Genomic DNA, 7,928 nt, shown 5'->3' on the forward strand with positions numbered 1-7,928 from the left:
CGTATTGTTAGTATCTTGATGGGAGTTGGTTTTTTTTTTTTAAGATTATTTATTTATTTGACAGAGATCACAAGTATGAAGAGAGGCAGGCAGAGAGAGAGAGGAGGAAGCAGGCTCCCTGCCAAGCAGAGAGCCTGATGTGGGGCTCAATCCCAGGACCCTGAGATCATGACCTGGGTCAAAGGCAGAGGCTTAACCCACTGAGCCACCCAGGCACCCTTGGTGTGAGTTTTTGCATCCATGTTCCTCAGGGATATTGATTTGTAATTCTCCTTTTCAGTGGGGTCTTTTTCTGGTTTTGGAATCAGGGTAATGTCATAGAATGAGTTCATATGTTTTCCTTCCACATTTACTTTTTAAAACATTTTCAGAAGAATGGGTATTACTTCTCCTTGAATTGTTTGATAGAATTCCACTGTGAAGCCATCCAGCCCTGGACTCTTTTCTGTTGGGAGATTGTTGACTACTGCTTCAACTTCTTTGCTGGTTATGGGTCTATCCGGGTTTCTAGTTCTTCCTGCTTCAGTTTTGGTAGGTAGAGTTTTTGAGGAATATATCCATTTTTCTTCTAGATTTCTTAATTTGTTGGTATATTACTCACAATATTATTTTATATTTGTTGCTATTTCTTCAGTGTAGGTTATGATCTCTCATTTTTCATTCATGATTTTATTTGGGTCCTCTGCTCTTTCTCATAAGTCTCCTAGGGGGTTATCAAGTTTATCAGACAATAATTCCTTCAAAGATACAGTTCTTAGATTTGTTGATCTGTTCTACTGTGGGTTTGTTTTTTTTATTTCCATTTCATTGATTTATGCTCAGATCTTTATTATTTTTCTTTTTCTGCTGGATTTAGGCTTTATTTGCTGGTCGTTGTTGTTTTTCCAGTTCCTTTAAATGGAAGGTTAGATTACGTATTTGAGATTTGTCTTTTTCTTGAGAAAGGCCTCTATTGCTCTATACTTCCCTCTTAGGGCTGCCCTTGGTGCATCCCACATGTCCTAAACAGTCATGCTTTCATTTTTATTTTTTTCCATGTATTTTTTAAAATTCTTCTTTAATTTCCTGGTTAACCCATTCATTTTTTAGTAGGATTTTCTTTAACCTCCATTTATTTGTTTTCCTTACAAATTTTCTCATCATTGAGTTCAATTTTAAAGCTTTCCCCCCTCTCTCTCTCTGCCTACTTGTGATCTCTGTCTGTCAAATAAATAAAATCTAAAAAAAATTAAAAATAAAGCAATGTAGTCTGAATAATGCAGGGAATAATCCCATTTTTTCTGTACCATTCAAGACCCATTTTTGACCCAGTATGTGAACTGTTCTGGAGAATGTTCCATGTGTACTCAAGAAGAATGTATATTCTGTTGCTGAGTAGGTATTATACCTCAGGAAAGAATCAGTCCTCTATTAGTAGTGATGATGCCTCTCAAGGTAAGAGATGAAACATGTCTAAGCTGAATCACTGGCATGAAGTCTTCATTGGAGAGTGGCCTGTCCAATGCTACATTATTGACTCTGAATCTAGAAAGATAAGTTTTACTTGTTTCCTTTTTTTTTAAGATTTTATTTATTGATTTGACAGAGAGTGAGATCACAAGTAGGCAGAGAGGCAGGCACAGAGAGAGAGGCTCCCCACTGAGCAGAGAGCCCGATGCAGGGCTCAATCCCAGGACCCTGAGATCATGACCTGAGTCAAAGGCAGAGGCTTAACCTACTGAACCACCCAGGTGGCCAAATTTTACTTGTTTTCCTTCTGAATCCTCTCACATCTTTTGTCTCTTCATCTCCATTCCAATGATGGAGGTATCAAAACCGATCTTCATTCCTATGTTCTGGAAAGCCCACTATCACTGCTCTCCCCCTCCCATCTAAACCTTGCAGGCCCTTGCAGTCCTTAGGAATAGCTTGGAATTTTCCACTTCGATGGTAAAAGGTTGGTAACAGGATCATTTGAGGTCATAACTGAGATTTAAATACAATGTTGTCACCACTTCACTGGAAGCATAGGAAAATGCCATCAATGGGAACAGGATTAATTTAGGTACTAGCACTTTGAGAGTTGGGAGGAGCGATAAAACATGATGACACAGCTTGAAGGAAGTTAAATCCTATGAAAATAAAATATGGAGAACTCTTGAAATGTGAGGAATTTCTTTGGTCACTGCATGGCATTAGGAAGCTACTCATGATGAGCACATATGACAGAGATGTGTTCTTGGGAATTGTGGTGTTTTTCTGGGAAGTCAGGTGTCTTTCTCATGATTGAGAATTTCCTGGTGCTCCTGAGGACCAGTTGCTGTTGGATGACAGAGATAACTCTACTTTTCCAGGCTCCCATTCACAGAGTGATGGGGGGGCGATATTGGAGGATTTAAGTATTGTGTGTATAGTTTGAAGATATCACATGACTGAGTAGATGTGGAAGATGAAGAAAGGCTTCTGGGTGCAACTAGTTAGAACCAGCACGGTGTGTGTTGTAGTTCCACAGAGCATTGGTATCCCAGGAATATAACTCCAACACTGATCTCTTCGAGTATAGATGGGTGACCTTCCAAGGAAGCTGACCTGAGGTTGGCAGGAACTTCCACTCAGCCCCATGATGAGTCTAGTCCTGTGCTCTGAGCTATGTGTAAGGCATTGATTGAGAAGCAGGTCACCTGACACCATAGGGAACATTTCTGCTTTAAACAGCCTACCCAGTTTATGGGCTAGCTGTCGGTAGGTTGTTTCACAGCCTGTGCTGTCCCTCTACTCCTCCCGACCTGGGAGAAAAGAAGACTTGGTTAGCATGTTACAGTCATATTTAACATTGCATCAATTGAAGATAATTCATTTTTTAGTACCTTTGTTTTGTGGTCAGCTATATAATAAAAAGGTTGATGTGTACATATAGAAAAGATAATGTTATGTTTTCTGTTATGTATACAGCGAGTAGTTAGACACTCAGGTCTTATAAAATATGTTAGATACACTTGGGTATCCTGATTTTTCCATTTCTGCTCTCCGGTATTGTCCACCCCCAGGCATTGTGATTATATTCACAACCCTTGAATCCTGACTTCAGTTGAAACTTAGAGTTGGATGGTGAACCAACAGAGCACACAGGAGCCCCACTTTTTTTTTTTATAAAGATTTATTTATTTATTTATTTTTATTTGATGGAGATACAAGTACGCAGAAGACTGGCGGAGAGAGGAAGGGGGAAGAAGGCTCCCCACTGAGCAGAGAGCCTGATGCGATGCGGGGCTCAATCCCAGCACCCTGGGATCATGATCTGAGTCGGGAGCAGAGGCTTTAACCCACTGAGCCACCCAGGCACCCCAAAGGTTTATTTATTTTAGAGCAGAGCAAGTGAGTAGGTACAAAGAGAATCCTGAAGCATACTACTGGCTGAGCTGAGAGCCCTTTTTGGGGCTTGACCCCAAAACCCTGAGATGATGACCTTAGCTGAAACCGAGGGGCTGCTTAACCAATAGAGCCACCCAGGCACCTCTGTTCTAATTAACATAAATTTGGATTGCTTTCATTCAGGAATGTGAACTAAAGTGTATTTGGGGTGATCTCAGCAAGCTCAAGGAGCATAGAGAGGAGAGAGAGATGGAAGAGGAGGAAGCCAAGACAGACTTTGTTAGAGTCAGATGCACTTATGAATAAAGAAAATGTGTGTTGTGAATGTCGTATTTGTGTGTCACAATGGTAAAATGCCCACAAGCATAGAGGGCTTCTAAGAGGGACTTCTGTGTGGATAACTCAGGATTGACCTGTGACTTAGTTCCTGCAGAGGTTGTTGAATTTAGCCTGAGTCAGAATCACCTGGAGGATCTGTAAATCTTGGATTGTTTTGCCTATACCCACATTCCCATGTCAGTAGTCCTGGGGTACAGCCCTTCTCCCCCAACTTGCCTTTCTTACATAATCTCTAGTGCCTGTCTAGGGAAGATGCTGAGAACTAATGTCTGGGGATATATTTATAGTTTTGTTCTTCAGGCAAGGTAGTAGCTACACAAAATGTTGTCAGATACACAGGTGTATAGTCTTGCTTCTCCAGGTGTGAAAGTGAACTCATTCCTGGGAATTTCCTGCATGTTTACCTCGGACACCTGACTTCTGTCTCTGGTTCTCAGTAGGCAGACAGAAAGCCACTCGGGCTACATGTGTGTCATGTAGCGTGGAATTTTCAGTTTGAAGTCTCAGTTCATGGAAGTTCTGTGTGAAGACTTCTGGGTGAGCCATTGAGTGTCAAAGAGGAAAGAGAATCCAAACAGAGGTCACATTCTGGAAGGGCATTTGACCTGGGTTCCCCATGTTGATTTTTAGAGTATCCATATTTAAACACTGACTCTACCAATATCGAGAGGCTCACTAAACCCTCATTAAATCCTTTCTGTCCATAAAAGGACAATAGTATTGGGGCGCCTGGGTGGCTCAGTGGGTTAAGCCGCTGCCTTCAGCTCAGGTCATGATCCCAGGGTCCTGGGATCGAGTCCCACATCGGGCTCTCTGCTCAGCGGGGAGCCTGCTTCCTCCTCTCTCTGCCTGCCTGCCTCTCTGCCTGCTTGTGATCTCTGTCTGTCAAATAAATAAATAAAATCTTTAAAAAAAAAAAAAAAAGGACAATAGTATTAGTATTAACACATAGAATCTAAAGAACATTAAATACATTATAGTAGATAAAGCATTAGTAATTGTGGGACATACATTGTACATTTTATGTAGAGGAATGTGCCAGATACTAGTGAATATTTTGGATTTTATTTTTCAGGAAAAGATAGTCCACAAGTCATGTTTCATGCTGAGCACTCTATTTGAATGTGAATATTGAACCTTGGAAGACAAATACCTGTGTACATTTGATTAGTGGAATGATCTGTCTGGTCCAGTTTTTCATCTGACTTCTGCAGAATTTTTCATGTATGTGTACCTCTTTCTTTACTGAAATGGAATGAAGGCAAGTTTGAGAGGTTTTATTCTCCATCATCTGAAGGTAGCCAACTATTCTGTCCTTTCTTCTAGAGATCTCCCAGGGACATGGCAATTTCTGTTTAAAACATTTGTCTTTTTTTTTTTTTTTTTAAGATTTTGTTTCATTTATTAGAGCAAGCACCAGCAAAGTGGGGGGGTAGGGACAAAGGGAGAAGGAGAAACAGACTCCCTACTGAGCAGAGAGCTCAATGTGGGGCTCGATCCCAGGACCATAGGATCATGACCTGACCCAAAGGCAGACACTAACCACTGAGATGCCCAGGTCCCCCACAATCATCTTGGATGTAATTTCATATTCTAAGATTACAGACTGCCACATATATGTCCATTGACACTGTGGTCCCCCATGTGTTTTCCAAAACTAGGCTGCTAGCTCTGTGGTATAGGTGGGGCCAGAGGTAATATTGAGATTTGTCAGGACTAATGGACATTCTCTGTTGTGGGCAGTACCATCAGCTAGCCTCTGAGACTGCCTACATTTACTGTTCAGCTTCCCTGGTCAGGCAGAGTCAGATGTTCTACTCAACACTAAGGAAACAGTGCTGGCTTGGCTCTCCCTTTGTTTTGGGGGAAATTCGAGGTCTTCTCTGGCCTGACACGGACTGCCTATTCCCCCTGGTTTGTACGAAAACATGGTTGGATTTGATGACCTCTAGTACCAGGCACCCTTTCTCTGTCTTCCATCAGCACTTTGCCTCTTCTGTCTCCCCCTGCCCTTCTTCCTGTTTCTGTACCACCTGGGGTGAGACCTGAAGAACTTCTGAATAACCATCCTCAGTGCCTTCTGCACCACTGGCTTCTCCTACCCTCCTTGTCAAGGAGCCAAAAGAGCACCCCTGGACTTAATACCTCCCACTCCAGATTTCCCCACTGGTCTCAGATAAAAATTGAAAATGGGATGGGCCCAGGTGGAACACAGTTCAGTACTTAAGTTTAAAAAACAACAACAACAACAACAAAAAAAAAAACCCTAAAACTAAACTAAGTTTGTTGGTTTAATTAAGATAGACCTGTCTTCTAAGTTATCAGCAGTAAACATGAAACTTTTATTCTGTGGAGGTTTACTGAAGGTCAGATAAGCCATGTTCTCTCTGTTGCAGTTTGTTAGCAATAAACACATGTAATGATTAATCTTGTCTTGTCTCAAAGTTTTCATACAAAATGGTGAAGATAGCTTTCAGCAAAGTTTTTGGTAACCTGAAACTTCAAACTTTTGCTTGAATGATAAGTGGGATTGAATTCATTGGACATCTTGGTCTTTTCAAATAGGATAAAGTGCTAAAGCCTTGAGGACTGGACATAGGTTTGTGCTTTTGTTTACTTACTGGAAAAACCGGAGGATATTTGAGTCTGTGGGTAAACATGCTTCATGCTTAACCGATTCACAGATTTGCTATCTAAAGAATTCTGGTGTGACAGTTGACAGTTGGTTACTACTTAGTTGTCACTGGAGACTAAGGTTTCTAGGAGTGCAAAAGTTGCTAAGTATAACTGAAACCGATGGAAATAAGGGAAGATACTCTGCATGTAGAAAAGTAGGAGATATGTAAGAAAGATTAAAGGAATGGGAATACATTTTTTTGAAGGCTAAAAAGGTAATTTTGTCTGAAATAAGGTGGATATTTGGTGAGGATGTGGAGAAAGGGGAACCCTCCTCCACTGTTGGTGAGAATGCAAGCTAGTGCTGCCACTCTAGAAAAGAGTACAGAGGTTCCTCAAAAAGTTGGAAATAGAGCTACCCTACAACCAGATTCCAGAATGTAACCTCGGTTGGATTCTCTTTCCTCTTTGACACTCAATGGCTCACCCAGCAATCGCACTACTAGGTATTTACCCTAAAGAATCAAATGTAGTGATCCAAAGGGGCACATGTACCCAAATGTTTATGGCAGCAATGTCCACAATAGCCAAACTGTGGAAGGAGCTGAGCTGTCCATTGATATATGAATGGATAAAGAAGATGTGGGGGGTGTGTGGGGGGGTGGTGTATAATGGAATACTATGTAGCCATTAAAAAACCAGAAATCTTGCCATTTACAGTGTTGTGGATGGACCTAGCATATTTCAATATGCTAAGTGAAATAAGTCAATCAGAGAAAGCCAATTATCATATGATCTCTCTGATATGAGGAATTGGGGGGGGTGTTGTGAGGGGTAGGGAGGGAAAGATGGGACTAGGGAGGAAGACAAACCATTAGAGACTCAGTCTCAGGAAACAAACTAAGGGTTGCTGAGGACCAGGGAGGGCGGAGGAATAGGGTGGCTGGGTGGTGGATATTGGGAGGTATGTGCTATGGTGAGTGCTCTGAATTGTGTAGGACTGATGATTCACAGACCTGTACCCCTGAAGCAAATAATACATTACATGTTAATAAAAAAAAATCACATCATTTTTAATTTGTGGTAAGTTACACTACAGATTTTTAACATGTAAACATAGAGTAATTATACTTATTTCCTTTTGCTGAAAATTAAAAAGAAAAGCAATAAAGGAGAGAACACTTGTGACATTGTACAGAATAAAATGGAAACTTACCGGTCCATGACTAATTTAGAACTTTTATTTGCAAAGGCCAGGATCTCCAGTAAACAAAGGTTAGAGCATTCATTGTCTGGGGGCATCCAGCAGAGAAACCCTGAATCAAATCAACAAATTTTAACATCAGATGTAACAAGACAAACTGGTATCGATGGCATGAAGCATGTAGAAAGAATTACCACTTCTGTGATACTGTTTACATATATATATATTTATCATAATTCCAATTGTGAAAATATTTTTATGAAATTAAGACAGATTGCTCTCGTGTCCTATAATCTTGAATGTATTTCAAAGTGTTTTTTTTTTTTTTAAGATTTTGTTTATTTATTTGACACAGAGAGAGATCACAAGTAGGCAGAGAGGCAGGCAGAGAGAGAGAAGGGGAAGCAGGCTACCCGCT

The 7,928-nt window shown here is 40.8% G+C and overlaps 1 long non-coding RNA gene across 1 annotated transcript; it reads right to left on the reverse strand.

Moving 5' to 3' along the window:
• Positions 1–1,754: 1,754 nt before the first annotated feature.
• On the reverse strand, positions 1,755–7,663 carry LOC122911749. Its single transcript, XR_006385507.1, has 3 exons — positions 7,523–7,663; positions 4,844–4,935; positions 1,755–2,765 (listed from the first exon to the last, which is right to left on the reverse strand). It is a non-coding gene; the product is annotated as an uncharacterized LOC122911749 (long non-coding RNA).
• Between the last annotated feature and the right edge of the window lie 265 nt (positions 7,664–7,928).

This window comes from Neovison vison, chromosome 7, assembly GCF_020171115.1.
Source record: "Neovison vison isolate M4711 chromosome 7, ASM_NN_V1, whole genome shotgun sequence".
Taxonomy (NCBI): domain Eukaryota; kingdom Metazoa; phylum Chordata; class Mammalia; order Carnivora; family Mustelidae; genus Neogale; species Neogale vison.